Source organism: Hemiscyllium ocellatum, chromosome 18, assembly GCF_020745735.1.
Source record: "Hemiscyllium ocellatum isolate sHemOce1 chromosome 18, sHemOce1.pat.X.cur, whole genome shotgun sequence".
Taxonomy (NCBI): Eukaryota; Metazoa; Chordata; class Chondrichthyes; order Orectolobiformes; family Hemiscylliidae; genus Hemiscyllium; species Hemiscyllium ocellatum.
Window position 1 is genome coordinate 40,131,295 of NC_083418.1, and position 16,254 is coordinate 40,147,548.

The following is a 16,254-nucleotide window of genomic DNA, read 5'->3' on the forward strand; positions in this document are numbered from 1 at the left end:
TAATGGCAAAATTGATTAGATGTGTTTAGTGTGTATTAAAATGCTGCCAGTCCTTAAAAAAATTCACATGACAAAGTATTCTGACTGTTGTTAAGCCAATGACAAGGGATGATCAAGATATGACTTTGGAGACAGGACGGCAACTTGTGGAAAGTTTCAGAGAATATCTCCAGGACACATGGACTAAACAACCCCACCACCCTGTGGCCGATCACTTCAACTACTCCTCCCACTCCACCACCAAATCCTAGCTACCCAAGGCCTGGAGAAAGAATACCTCATCTTCCACCTTGGGACCCTCCAACCACATGGAATCAAAGTCGATTTCACCAGTTTCCTCATCTCTCCTCCCCCCACCTTATCCCAGATCCAACCCTCCATCTCAGCACTGCCCTCTTGAACTGTCCTATTTGTCCATCTTCCTTCCCACCTATCTGCTCCAACCTATCACTATCAGTCCCCACCTCTATCTACCTCACGCAATCCCAGCTACCTTCTCCCCAGCCTCAATCTCTCCTATTTATGTCTCAGCTGCCTTGTGTGCTACCCCCACCCCACATTCCTGATGAAGAGCTTATACTCAAAACGTCGACTCTCCTGCTCCTCAGATGCTGCCTGACTGGCTGTGCTTTTCCAGCGCCACAGTTTGCGACCATGAGATTTTAATTCTGAATAAATGCTGGATCCAAAGCTCTGCTCCGTCGCTAAGGAATGAATATCCTACAAATTTACCAAAAAACCTCATCATTTTCAGAGTTAAGAGGCAATGACCCATAGTGTCAAGAAAATCCTATAAGTGATTCCAATGCTAACCACAACTCTGCCATATACAACATAATCTGACTTCAGTCAGCCAGTAGAATTAAAAAGATTTTGCTATGGCTACAGCTAAAAAATAAAGACATAATGAATGCATTCACCTGGTAATTGTTGTATATACCTTATTTGGACCATTCTATAAGACAACAAGGAGCGACCAATTCCATCCATACTTCCATTAAATGTTAATGATACCCCAATTATTAAGAAATAGCTGACAAATTAGTGGAAAAATTGGAACCTTTTTAAACAAAATTTTGAATGGAAGCCAAATGCAACTGTCTTCACCTAATCCATGGTTTCTACTCAACTTCAGAAGCAGTTCACCTTCTTATAGCTAACAGCAGATACTAATTGAAATGGTATTCAGCAACCTGCCCATGCCTATGTCATGATGATGCTAGGTGTAAGCATTCCACTGGTTGTGATGAAGCTGCTCCTTTAACAAGGTTGTACTGTCCTTGGCTTTCTCACCCCCACCCCCACCAGAGAGATCATAAATGACACAGATTCCGAAAAGTCTGAGATTGAAAGGTTTTAGGGCCAATTTATTTATAGTTAACAGGTACTGCCTCAGGCAGAAGGTTGTAATTTTTTAAAAATTCACTTGTACAATGAAAGGGGAGTAGCTCGGCTTTTCTCTGTTTTCGGGTTGGTTTGGTTTTTAGTTGTGGTATGGAAAAAGCTACTGGACCCAAAGCAGCAGGTCCAGGCTGGTATTCGCTCTCTGACTTCTACCCTATAAGACCGTGTTTGATTTTATCTTTTGTGCCAAGGGGTGTTTATGGGGATTGTTGCAAATATTTGGAACAGCATCATTAAGTTGGAATGATTGGTTGGATTTTCAGAGAGGTTATGTTATTCTATTTTCTGCTGTTTGTGTTTCCTTCAGTAATCTTGTAAATAAATAGTTTTAAACAAAACATGATTTGACCAGCGGCATCTCTCCTGGATTATCCACTTCACACCTGCATAAAACAACTAGCAAAGTTACGGTCTGGGCTACCTTCTTAAAATGTTGAGGGGTGTGGCCTAGTGCATAACATTATTATTAAGCAGCAGAGAAACTAACCAGCAGTAAAAAGGTGGCATCCACCCATCAGTTTCTGCTGTCCCTTTCCCAGTTGGACATTTGGACACAGATTATAATTGAATGACGTTTAAAATCAAATTTCCAACAGTCTGAAAACCTGCTTTCACTTAAAAAAAATCTGAAAATGGTGCTGTGGAGCATTGTGGTCTTGTCTTAATGGTTGAAGGATTTGCATACAAGTTTGGTAAGACAACTTGGCTGATGGGAAACTTCAATTACTGAAATGTATTCAGTCACCAAGCCAAAAACAAATTTTTTTTTTTCCAAAAGAAAATTAACAATCCTAAAGAGTACAGCAAATGGAAGCAAAAAGAAAGTTAACTTGAAAGTTTAGGATTATTTCCACGTTTTATATTCCAGAAACAATGTTATCTGCCAAGGAAACAAGCGGGTCGATTGGTCAGGGGCAGGAAATTTGGAGCAGATTGCCTCCAACAGAAAAGTCTCTGGTCTCCTGTCCAAGTATATGATGATAATAAAAATTGCACTCAGAAAATTGAACAGTTGACAAAACAGTAAGACTTGGGAAATGAGCCAAATTGAGAGAGAGTTGCAACTGTTTATTTGCCTCCTATCTCTGAAATCAACCATTCCTAATGATGTTTCAATTTTAAATAGTTTGATGTAATAGAAATAAGAAAAATACTGCATTAATTCAATTGAAACTGCAATGCTCAACTCAATACCTATTGGGGTGATTCACATCCTTCGCCCATGCCTATTTTTTAAACCTACACATAAATTAATTTTAAATAATCCAGGACTTGCATTTATATAGCATATTTCATGACCTCAGGGAATCCCAAAGCACTTTACAATCAATGAAGCGTTGTTAAAACATAGTTGCTGTGGTCATATGGACAGTCTTTGATAAAGCACTCCAAAACTCTCTAAGAAAGCACTTTTGTTGTGTGGGAACCCTTTCCCTATCTAGTCATAATCCTAAATTTATGTTCTCTTGTTGCTCATCAATCTATTTGCCCTCAATCTTGAGGTAATTTTGACTTCAATTATTAAAAGGAACAATATCAATTAAGCAAACCTGGTCCATCTTTCCTAAATTTCTAAGCTGTATTATGGGTGGTTGAAACAGTGTAACTTATCGCACATAGAAGTCAGAAATAACCCTCTTCAGTCTTGAAAAATGACTTTTCCAATAAAATCATTCAAGAGCTGGTGGGAAAAATGAAACTCGCTATTATTATAAATCAGTGCAACTCTTAATATATATGTAATGTGAACTAATTCTGGTCAAGTTACAATACTAATGCAATAAACTTTAAATAGAAAATATTCGTACAGTTTACTACCTCTTTACAGATTATCTTTAGAGGGCAATAAATGCATACAATCTCAAAATGGATGATTCAATAATGTTTAGAAAGTATTTGTATCATAATAGCCCAGATTAAATGGTGAGGCTTTCACTGTTCACAGCTACAGTCTAATAAAGTGATCATACACTGACCTCCAGTGTATGTGCATACGTAGTTAAAAACTCTGAAATCAAGAAGTTGCTGTTCAAGTTACCTGACCTCTTTAGAGACTGCATACTAATGTTTTGGCAATAGACTCAGTATTGAAATATATCTCAGGAAATGTAGTGGTTCTTATCCACAATTTGCTCTTTAAACATGGCAAAAAATGTTGGTCTGGTGAACAGATATAAATGCCTTTTTACCAGCATGTTAAGGTTAGGATTAGCCCCAAACAACCCTAAGGGGCGGCACGGTGGCACAGTGGTTAGCACTGCTGCCTCACAGCATCTGAGACCCGGGTTCAATTCCCGACTCAGGCGACAGACTGTGTGGAGTTTGCACGTTCTCCCCGTGTCTGCGTGGGTTTCCTCCGGGTGCTCCGGTTTCCTCCCACAGTCACAAAGATGTGCGGGTCAGGTGAATTGGCCATTCTAAATTGCCCGTAGTGTTAGGTAAGGGGTAAATGTAGGGGTATGGGTGGGTTGCGCTTCGGCGGGTCGGTGTGGACTTGTTGGGCTGAAGGGCCTGTTTCCACACTGTAAGTAATCTAATCTAAACCCCTCAAGCAGTGGAACATCAGTTCTACCAGCATGTACTCTCATTCCTTCCAAAATTAATGTTGGAAACTTAGACATTCATATTTTACTATTTTAAAAAGAATCTCTTCTCTTAGTCTTTCAATCTTCTTTTCCTCTTTATTTTGCTTTCTGCACATTAATAACATCCACTTTCTACTTAGACATGGCATGCTTCAACTATTCTTCAACATGAATTTTTGAAAAGCCCCATTGTTGTTCGTGTTGCACAGGGGTGCCTGTAAGAATGTATCTACACGTGTGCATCGGGGGAGGTTGTGTCGATTAGAAACCACAGTACATAATCCTAAATATAGGATATATAAAAAGCCTTTGAAAATTATCTACAGGCAGCTGCCATCATAATAAATAACAAAGAAAATTCCTCCATCACTAAAAATCAATTATTTTTCAACAAGCATTCTCAGATCCTTAAAGATTCCCTTAGGCTGCAGAAATGTTTTCCTATGACCTGGACATCTATTTCATGTGTATGCATTTACTGCCACTCTCGTAACTATGTTCACTAATTACGCCATCTCTAAGCCCTTTCATCTTTATCTCAACCCAAACCCAATGCAATTCACTGTCTCAATTGTCTCCGTTAACCTCCTGTTTCCTCACCATAATAGAGATTCTCCTGAACAAAACCACAGCTTCTTTGTGTTTTTACCTCAACAATCTATGGGGCAGTTACTATGAAAACTCTCTCGGCTACCTGATCTGACACAATTAAGTTTACCAACCATAAATCAACATTTATCTTGGATGAACAACTCAAAATGTTCTCCCAGATTTTTGCAATCAACCAATTACCTCATGCCCCACAATTACATACTATCCTAAAACCATAGGGAATAGGAGGTGACCATTCGCACTTTCAAACCTGCTCCTCCATTCGATAGGATCGTAGCTGGTCCAATATTCTTCACTTTCTTCCAACCTTCCTGCCTTTGCCCCCATTTCCTTGATTCCCCATCTGATTAAGGATCTATCTCAGCCTTAAAATATACACAAGGACTCTAGCTGTACAACTCACTATGGCAAGGAGTTCCAAAGTCTCTCAACATGGAGAAATTCCTCCACATCTCAGTTTTAAATTGGTGCCTCTTTATTCTGAGTCTTTACTCACTGATCCAACTCTCCCATTACTAGAAACATTCTCTCTGTAATTGGGGAGTCAAACTCCTTTCTTCTAAATTCCAATATGAAGAGCCACAACCTCTTTAACCTTTGCTCATTAGACAATCCTTCTATACTGAGGGATCATCCTATTGAACTGCATCCAGTAATTTTTTTTTCTTTAAATAAGGGGTCGGAAACTGCTCAGAACTCCATATATGGTGTCACAAACACTTGTGTAGTTATAGTAGGTCTTCCCTATTCTGTACTCCAACCCTCTTTAAATAAGGGCCAACATTTCATTTGCCTTCTTGATGACCTGCTGCACCTGTGTGATAGATTTGTGATTAAATCCCACTATGCCACAGCATTTTGTAGGCTCTCTCTGGTTAGGTAATATTATGTTAAGACCAGAAGACATAGGAGTGGAAGTAAGGCCATTCAGCCCATCGAGTCCACTCTGCCATTCAGTCATGGCTGATGGGCATTTCAACTCCACTTACCCGCATTCTCCCCGTAGCCCTTAATTCCTCGAGACATCAAGAATCTATCAATCACTGCCTTGAAGACATTTAGCATCCCGGCCTCCACTGCACTCTGCGGCAATGAATTCCGCAGGCTCACCACTCTCTGGCTGAAGAAATGTCTCCACATTTCTGTTGAATTTACCCCCTCTAATTTTAAGGCTGTGTCCACGGATCCTAGTCTCCTCGCCTAATGGAAACAACTTCCTAGAGTCTGCCCTTTCCAAGCCATGTATTATCTTGTACGTCTCTATTAAGTCTCCCCTTAATCTTCCAAACTCCAATGAATACAATCTCAGGATCCTCAGCCGTTCCTCAAATGTTAGACCAACCATTCCAAGGATCATCCATGTGAATCTCCGCTGGACACGTTCCAGTGTCAGTATGTCCTTCCTGAGGTGTGGGGACCAAAACTGGACAGTACTCCAAAATGGGGCCTAACCAGAGCTTTATAAAGTCTCAGTAGCACAACGGTGCTTTTATATTCCAACCCTCTTGAGATAAGTGACAACATTGCATTCTCTTTCTTAATCACGGACTCAACCTGCATGTTTACCTTTAGAGAATCCTCGACTAGCACTCCCAGATCCCTTTGTACTTTGGCTTTACGAATTTTCTCACCGTTTAGAAAGTAGTCTATGCTTTTATTTTTTTTGCCAAAGTGCAAGACCTCGCATTTGCTCACATGGAATTCCATCAGCCATTTCCTGGACCACTCTCCCAAACTTTGTAGATCCTTCTGTAGCCTCCTCACTTCCTCAGTACTACCTGCCTGTCCACCTAACTTCGTATCATCTGCAAACTTCGCTAGAATGCCCCCAGTGCCTTCATCCAGATCATTAATATATAACGCGAACAGCTGTGGCCCCAACACTGAACCCTGCGGGACACCGCTCGTCACCGGCTGCCATTCCGAAAAAGAACTTTTTATCCCAACTCTCTGCCTTCTGTCAAACAGCCAATCCTCAATCCATCCCAGTAGCTCACCTCGAACACCATGGGCCCTCACCTTGCTCAGTAGCCTCCCGTGTGGCATCTTATCAAAGGCCTTTTGGAAGTCTAGATAGACCACATCCACTGGGTTTCCCTGGTCTAACCTACTTGTCACCTCTTCAAAGAATTCCAACAGGTTTGTCAGGCATGATCTCCCCTTACTAAATCCATGTTGACTTGTTCTAATCAGACTCTGCTCTTCTAAGAATTTAGAAACCTCATCCTTAATGATGGATTCTAGAATTTTACCAACAACCGAGGTTAGGCTAATTGGCATATAATTTTCCATCTTTTGTCTTGATCCTTTCTTGAACAAGGGGGTTACTACAGCGATCTTCCAATCATCCGGGAATTTCCCCGACTCCAGTGACTCTTGAAAGATCTCAAACAATGCCTCCCGCTATTCCCTCAGCCACCTTTCTCAGAACTCTAGGATGTATCCCTTCGGGGCCAGGAGATTTATCAATTTTAAGACTTTTTAGCTTTTCTAGCACTCTTTCTTTTGTAATGGCAACCATACTCTACTCAGCCCCCTGACTCCCTTTAATTGTTAGGATATTACTCATGTCTTCCACTGTGAAGACTGACGCAAAGTACTTGTTAAGTACTCCTGCTATTTCCTTATCTCCCATCACTAGGCTTCCAGCATCAGTTTGAAGTGGCCCAATGTCTACTTTTGCCTGTCGTTTGTTTCTTATGTATTGAAAGAAACTTTTACTATCATTTCTAATATTACTGGCTAGCCTACCTTCATATTTTATCCTCTCCTTTCTTATTACTCTCTTTGTTATCTTCGGTTTGTTTTTGTAGCCTTCCTAATCTTCTGATTTCCCACTGCTCTTGGCCACTTTATAGGATCTCTCTTTTTCTTTAATACATTTCCTGACTTCCTTTGTCAGCCCTGGTTGTCTAATCCCTCCCCGGATAATCTTTCTTTTCTTGGGGATGAACCTCTGTACAGTGTCCTCAATTATACCCACAAACTCCTGCCATTTTTGCTCTACTGTCTTCCCTGCTAGGCTCTGCTTCCAGTCTATTTTTGTCAGTTCCTCTCTCATGCCCTCATAATTACCTTTATTTAACTGTAACACCATTACATCCGATTTTGCCTTCTCTCTTTCAAACTCCAGACTGAACTCTACCATAATATGATCGCTGCTTCCTAAGGGTTCCCTTACTTTAAGATCTTTTATAGAGTCTGGTTCATTGCAAAGCACTAGGTCCAGAATAGCCTGCTCCCTTGTGGGCTCCATGACAAGCTGTTCCAAAAAGTCATCCTGTAAACATTCCATGAATTCCCTTTCTTTGGATCCACTGGCAACATTATTTACCCAGTCCACCTGCATATTGAAGTCTCCCATGATCACCGTGACCTTGCCTTTCTGACATGCCTTCTCTATTTCCCGGTACATGTTGCGTCCCTGGTCCTGACCACTGTTAGGAGGTCTGTACACAACTCCAATTATGATTTTTATGCCTTTGTGGTTCCTCAATTCCACCCATACAGACTCTGCAACATCTGACGCTGTCATTCAGTGCCATAGATTTAATTTTGTTCTTAACTAACAAGGCAACCCCACCCCCTCTGCCGACCTCCCTGTCTTTTCGATAAGTTGAAAATCCTTGGAGGTTTAACTGCCAGTCCTGACCTCCCTGTAACCAAGTCTCTGTGATGCCTACCACATCATAATCATTCACTATGATCTGTGCCATTAGTTCATCTGCTTTGTTACCTGAATGCTCGTAGCATTCATAAAGTGCCTTAATGCTAACTTTATCATTAGAGATATTGGAAGTCATATGATGTCCTAAGTTATTCTTGTTTTTTTCTGCATTCCCAGTCTGCCTCAATCTTAAATCCACCTGGACACATGCTACCCTACTGCTTACCTTTCCATTTAACTCGATACTCCCTGTCGCTTTCACTTTCCCTTCCCCCCAACTCAGAAGTTTAAAGTCCTACTGACCACCCTATTTATCCTCTTTATGTTCTTTTGTTCCTCCCTCAAAAATGAACAAGTTCAGTTTTCCACATGATATTACATTTGCCAACTTTTTGCCCACTTGCATAATTGATCAATATTCTCTCCGTAAAGTTGTTGCATTTCTCTTAACTTGCCTTTCCACCAATTTTGCTGGCACTTGCAAGTTTGACTACAGTACATTCTCTTCATCCACCAAGTCATTAATACATATATTGTAAACTGTTGTGGTCCCCTCACTTGCTGTTTCCTGCCCATAAGCGGATTCTCCACTTATGCCAATATGCTGTCTCCAACACCACAGGCTCATCGCATGGCAACCTTTAGTGAAGTACTTTGCCAAGTGCCTTCTGAAAGTCCAAATACAACACATCTACTGGCTTCCCCTCTATCCACTCTGGTTGAGACTTCTTTAAATGAATTTAGACATTATTTCCCTTTTGAGAAGCCATGTTGACTCTGCTTGATTATAGTTTTCCAAATGTGCTGATATCAATTCCTTAATAATCGATTCTAACAATCTTCTTACCAATCTCTCTTCAGAAGATCACACTAAAACGATGCACGAACCTTTCACCAACATTTCTTTTTGATTTTCCTGACTCAGTCTTCTAAGATTGATCATCCTGATATACCACCCAAGATGACTATGATATATACAGAGAATCCATTGACCCTTTCTTTCAAGTACTCCATCCTCCTGTTCTCAATTCAACAAACCCCAGGTGTACTCTGAACCAATCAACACCAACTGTAAAAAAGCAACACAAGATGCAAGCATTACATAATATTACATGTTAAAATCTGGAGGCTGAAAACCAAGTGTATACATGTAGCTAAAATAAAAGTGCATACAAGAGACGCTGCAAGTCAGCCTCTTCTATAATGGAGTTGTTTGGGCCTATTCTCTCTAGAGTTAGAAGAATGAGGACATGTAATTGAGGTACATAAGACATTAAAGAGGATAAAAAAAAGTCAATCTGGAGAGGATATTTTCTCATGGGGAAATCTAGAATGTGGAGCCATAACTTTATGATAATTAGCAGATTTAAAACAGAGTACCATATATACTTATGTAAAAAGTCAAGTGTTTTAGACTATTTTTAAAGATTCAATTTATATGGTTGACTATCACCCGGGCAGTAGTTTTGAGGGGTTGAAATTCATGCTGCAGTGTGAAATACCATATTATTAGCAGAAGTCGTTTTAACCGTTCAAGTAATCCCAGGTGAAGAAGAAAAACAATGAATTATGGTTAAGGGAATTACTGGATAAAAGCAAGAGAAACAAGAATGAATTACTGGTAGGAAATTTTATTTGTAGACACCAGTATGAAAATTTAACATGTCAAAGATTCATCGAAATTCTGCAAATCCCACTGTACAACATAGTCATGGCCTGGTAAAATGACGCACTTAAAATGAAACATTAATTAAATTCTGAACGTGAGTATTCAACTTTCCCGCCAAATTCTTCTGCTTCCTTCCCATTTACTCTTGTATGTAATGAACCTCAGCAACATTAACAAATTTGTCAAAGAATGAAAAATACATGCTGCTAATCATCTCACTTTCATACAGATATAATGGCACAATTAAAATGATTAACTCTTTAATGATATTAACTTTTGAACATATAGCAAAGTGAGATTAAGTATTGGTAGATTTAGTATCAGTCTGAACGAATGAACAAATGAAAAATGTACTGTAGTAAACCAAGCTGGCTTATGAAAGAATGAATGAAGATGCACTACTGTCAAAGAACGATGGGTAGAGTTACCAGAATGAATGAATGCAATTTTGTTTGATTGGGTTAATGGGAACATGCTGGTTCCCTTGCAAGAGGTTTATAGTGCAATATACTAAAGTCGACTTTTACATGCGATATATGGAAAATACAATTATTTTTGGCCAAAAATAAAGAGTTGACTTTTACACTAGTATATATGGTAATTACTTCACTCAGTGGGTCGTGAATCAATGAGATATGGATAGTGATAGAATCTGGGGCATTGAATAAATTTGTAGAAATACAGATTTTTAATTAGTAATGGATTGAAACATTATGGAGACCAGACTGTTGAGGCAGAGATGAGATCAGCCATGATCTTATCAAAACAGTGGAACAGGCTTGAGGGACTGAAATGCCTAATCCTGCTCCTAGTTATGTTCATAATCTACAAAAAGAGGGGAGAATAATGAATCATAGGGAGAGTTATATAAAGACTAGTTTTGCAGCTTTGACCAACTACTTATGGAATCACTACTTGCGTGGCAATGGTTCCCAAAGTGATTTTTTGAAGACAGAATATCCAGTATTACAGTACTAATTGGTATAAACTGCAAGTGTTCAGAAAAACCTGCCTACTCGGAATTATAGACAGATTTTGTTTGCATTTCATTTGAATCTCTGAATTTACGTAACCCTGCTTTCTATAACTGGAACTCAAAATTCTGAAACAGAAATAGAAAATGCTTGCAAAACCTAACATGTCTAGCAGCATCTGTGGGTAGAAAGTAGAGTTAAATGTTTCAAGTCAGACGATTCTTCATCAGAATTATGGTTTGGATAAAAGTACATTCAAGACTTTCTGTAACTTGCTGCAAATACTTGACCATGAATAACTCTACTTTTAACCAAATGAATGATAAACTCTGTGTTACTTTAGATGTTATAACACTGTCATGATGACTGTTTTGCATCACAAGACAAGACATCTCAAAGTACCGCCCTGTGTTCTAACACTGGATAAAAAAGGAACAACTGCAGCCGTCAATTGGTATCTAGAGGTTCAGGGCATTCCATGCACATTTTGATTATATTAAATAGCAAAACAGGAGAAGGTACCATCATCTAATATATAATACAAACCTTCCTTAACATTAGCATATAAATGTAAGTGCTCCCTTTGGTACTCGATAGACAATGATATAATTTTAAAAAAGCACATTTTGATCAAATAATGCCTTTATCAGGCAGTCACTCTCTCCTCTCCTTTCAAGTTTAGTTCCTGACCTCATTGCAACTTAGTTAAAACTGGGACAAAACAGTTGAGTAGTTCTGGCTGATCACAAACTGTGTTGTTGTAGGCTAGTGGAGCCAAATGGCTAGTATATTATCAGTGTTAGGTTCGGAATTAAATGAGAAGGATAAACCAGAAAACCACAAAAATCAATCAATCATTCTAATGTCGGAGAAAGCTTTATTGAAAAGACTGGTGCAACAATCCAGTTCCAAGAAAAAAAACCATGAATAAATTTCCATCTTGTAGCACTTTATCACATCCTCAGAGGTTTCTAAAGAGTTTTATAATTAATAAATTATTTCTGATGTGCATTCACTGTGCAGGCAAGTTGATTTCCCATTTATAAACTGTTGCAGTCCGTGTAACCTTGCTAAATTAAATCATTTTAAGGTGATGCTCATAATTAAGGACCCTATCCCTTGCACAAAGTAAAACTGTCTTGTTTTTTGTACTTTGTTCATCAACGAATAAAGACACTATGATTTTTAAAACTTTAACTTGTTCTGCTGTTCCTGCATACACTTCAAAATGGAGCCACATAATCCACATTGCCTCTCATCAAATGGTACCAAAATGTACCATTAAATTTAATGCAGAGAAATGTGAATGTTAGTTATATGCCCACCTCAGCAGTCTGTCTTCATGCAGTATGCAACAATTCTTTAGAGGTTTTACATTACCTGCAAAGGTTGAAATTATGTTAAACTTGCGATTTTATTGGTATCAAAAATAACCATGGTTCTAATTACACTCCTGGGAAAGACTTATATATTCACTTTCCTCAGACCTAAAAAGATGATCACGACTATTCTCTACTTTGTGTAAATTAGTCAATGTTGTAGATTTTGTAAAAATTCAACATGTTCACACATTATGACACCTCCACAGTAGATGGGACCTGAACCCCGGTCTTCTGGATCAAAGGTACAGGACATTGCACAAGAATCCCCTGGTCAATGTTGTATCCATACTTCCAATGCCCCTTCAATTCTGTAGGCTATATTTTGTATCATATGGCACTCCAACTGCATTTTGAAAAGCAACATGTACAAATTCCAATTGGTGAATGGAATGCAGTATAGAAAAGAATTGTTAGTCAAACATCCAACCTAATTTAGTCCAATTTAGATTAGACTTACAGTGTGGAAACAGGCCCTTCGGCCCAACAAGTCCACACCGACCCGCCGAAGCGCAACCCACCCATACATTTACCCCTTACCTAACACTACGGGCAATTTAGAATGGCCAATTCACCTGACCCGCACATCTTTGTGACTGTGGGAGGAAACCGGAGCACCCGGAGGAAACCCACGCAGACACGGGGAGAACGTGCAAACTCCACACAGTCAGTCGCCTGAGGCGGGAATTGAACCCAGGTCCCTGGCGCTGTGAGGCAGCAGTGCTAACCACTGTGCCACCGTGCCGCCCCAAAACTTCAGTCCCATTACAAAAGTCAAGTATCCCAGATTGTCGTCTTTAAAGGTTTCCAATATTAGAATGATTGGTTGTGGTTTTCTGGTTTATCCATCTCATTTAAGTAATAACATATACAATATACTAGTCATTTGCCTCCACAAGCCTACAACTATATGGCATGTGATCAGCCAGAGCCACTGACTGTTTCATCCATTTAAACAAAGTTGCAATGAGGTCAGGAACTGAACTTGAAAGAGGAGTGAGACTGCCTGATAAAAGGCATTATTTGATCAAAATGTGCTTTATAAAAAGAATACGTATGTATTTCCAGGATGTGGGTGCTAGTGGCTCAGCCTATATTTAGTTGCCCATCTTTAACTACCCTCGCTAAGGTAGTTGAGAGTTGCCTCATTGAATTACTGCAACTAATTGTGCAGCTTGGAAGGGAATGCCAGGATTTTGCCCAGCAAGTGAAGTAACTGCAATGTAATTTTAAGTCAGGTTGGTGCAAGACTTGGTGGGAAACTTAAGGTAGTCATGTTTCCAGGCATCTTCTGGCTTATTCCTTGCAGATATGGAAAGGGCTATTGAAGCAAGCTTCGCAGGTTTTGCCCCAATGCATCTTGTACAAGGAGCATACTACCACCACAAAAATGAATGTTTAAGATGGTAGATGAGATGCTGATTAAGTGGATTGCTGGTCCTTGGTGTCAAGCTTTTTGATGGTACACACAACGAGTATGGCCACTTTATACCTCAAACCCTCTAGTGCTGGCAACAACTTGGTAAATTTTTTCTGAACTCTCTCCAATTTGATCCTTCCTATTACAGGGCAACCAGAACTGCACACAGTACTTCAGAAGTGGCCTCACCACTGTTCCTAAATGACCTTAACATATCCCAGCTCCTGTACTCAAATGGCCTGAGCAACGAAGACAAGCATACTAAACACCTTAATCATCCTGTCTACCTGTGTCACAACTTTCAAAGAGCTATGTACCTGAACCCCTAGGTCTCTGTTTGACAACACTACCCAGGGTCCTGCCATTAACTGTATAAGTCCTGCCCCTGTTTCTTTTACCAAAATGCATCTCACATTTATCCAAATTAATGTGTATCTGCCATTCCTCAGCCCTTTGTAATCTTGGATAACCTCTTTCACAGTCATCCACCCCACCAATTTTGGTGTCATCCCCAAACTTATTAACCATTCCTCTTAAATTCTCATTCAAATCAGTTTATATAAATGACAAACCAGTTGACCCAGCAATGATCTCTGTGGAACACTGCTGGTCACATGCCTCCAGTCCGAAAAGCAACCCTCCAACACCCTCTGTCTACCTTCAAGTTAATTTTATATCCAATTGACAAGCTCTCCACGAAGCCCATGTGATCTAATTTTACTAATCAGTTTACTGCGCAGAACCTTGTCAAAGGCTTTACTGAAGACATTAACCGGTCTGTCCTCAATCCTTTTTGTTATAGTAGAATTCCATGTCAACTGTTCATGACTGTTTATCTGTAGCTCGTATCCATTTATTAGTAGTGAATAACAATAAGTCCAGAATTGTGGTCATCATCATCAGCAAGATACACTGCAACAACTCAGCAGTGCTTCTTAGACAGCATCTTCCAAACTTACGCACTCTACCATCCAGCAAGGATAGCAGATACAGGGAAGCATCATCACTTGCAAATTCCTTTTGAAGCCCCATAATCATCCTGATTCAGAATGGTAATGCCACTCCATCACTGTCACTGGATCAAATTCCTTCTCAAACAACTTTTGGGTATACCTGCAACACATGACCTGCAGCAGTTCAACAAAGCAGCTCAATGCCACGACCTCAAGGGCAATTGGAAGGTGATTGGCCTAGTCAACATCTTGTAACACATTATCTAGTCAACAAAGCCATATCCCATTAAAGAATTATGAAATCACTATTGAGACAGAAAGCATCAGAAGTGGATAATGCAGAAGACATGAAGGTCAGGATTTTTAAATGTATCACAAAACTCAATATTTTTGCTTAATAATCTTTGTAGTTGCGCATGGACATCATCAAAATAATGCCAGAACGGTGATATCACTAGCAGCTCGAGCATGAATTCTTAATTTATAGAAATGCCACTAAATTCATTATTGAAAATAATAATGAAGTACAATGGATTTTAAATATGGCATTTTAAAAGTACTTTCTTTTTTACATTTAGACAAACAAACACAAACATAAGGTAACTTTATATTGGTTCACAAGTATCATCTGAATAAATTCTGCCTCAGACGTCTCCATGACATTAGGTCCCTCCTGTGTTAATGGATTCTTTAATCAATGTGGACAACTTCCCTGCTTTTGTTTTTAAACTGGCTGCCTTGTCACCAATATTAGGTGCTTAATTCTCCCAATGCTTGGTGGTAATGTAAAATTCAGTGAAAATCTTTAAACAAAATATATAAATATCCGAGTCCTTGTATCTAACATCAGTAAACTATCCAATCCTGTTCAGGGTTTTTGATGGGCTACAATAGATGAATATATTCCAAACTAAAATAAGCAGCAATATTTATTTCACATTTTAAATTACTATCCAAATTCACATCAACTTCTGACTCTATAGGCTTTTGTTCTTTTGAAACAGATTTAATTCACTACATTATAGTAAATGGTTTAACTATGCAAGAACACTCACTGACTTGCTCCTTGTAGGACCAATTTGAGAGAATGAGGAGAATTCCAACATCCCTTCTTGATGGATTTTAAGAAAACATTGAAAAAAAATAGAAAAAGCTGGTTACCAAAATCAAGGCATATATAATAATAATAAAGCCAGTGATTTGCTTTAATAAAAAGGCTTGTGCACAGAAATAGTGAGTTATTGTAAGTGGCTATTTTCCATGCTGGAGGATGGTAGATTGATTGTTCCACCAAGAATCAACGCCAGGGGATCACCTTTAGGATGTACACAAATGAATTGGATATCAGAAGAGAGAAATTTCAAAATTTACCAAGTATACCAAAGTTGGAAGTGTGGCAAACAGTGACAATGATATTAATAAATTACACCAGGACATTAATAGGTTAGTAGACTTCAATATGCAGAAGTATGAAATGATACATTTTAGCAAACGGACAGGGAAAGGCAGTACAAACTTCACAGTAAAGTTCTAAAGTGTGGAGAAAGAAAAGATCCTGTGGGGTCACATACACAGATCTTTGAAAGTAGCA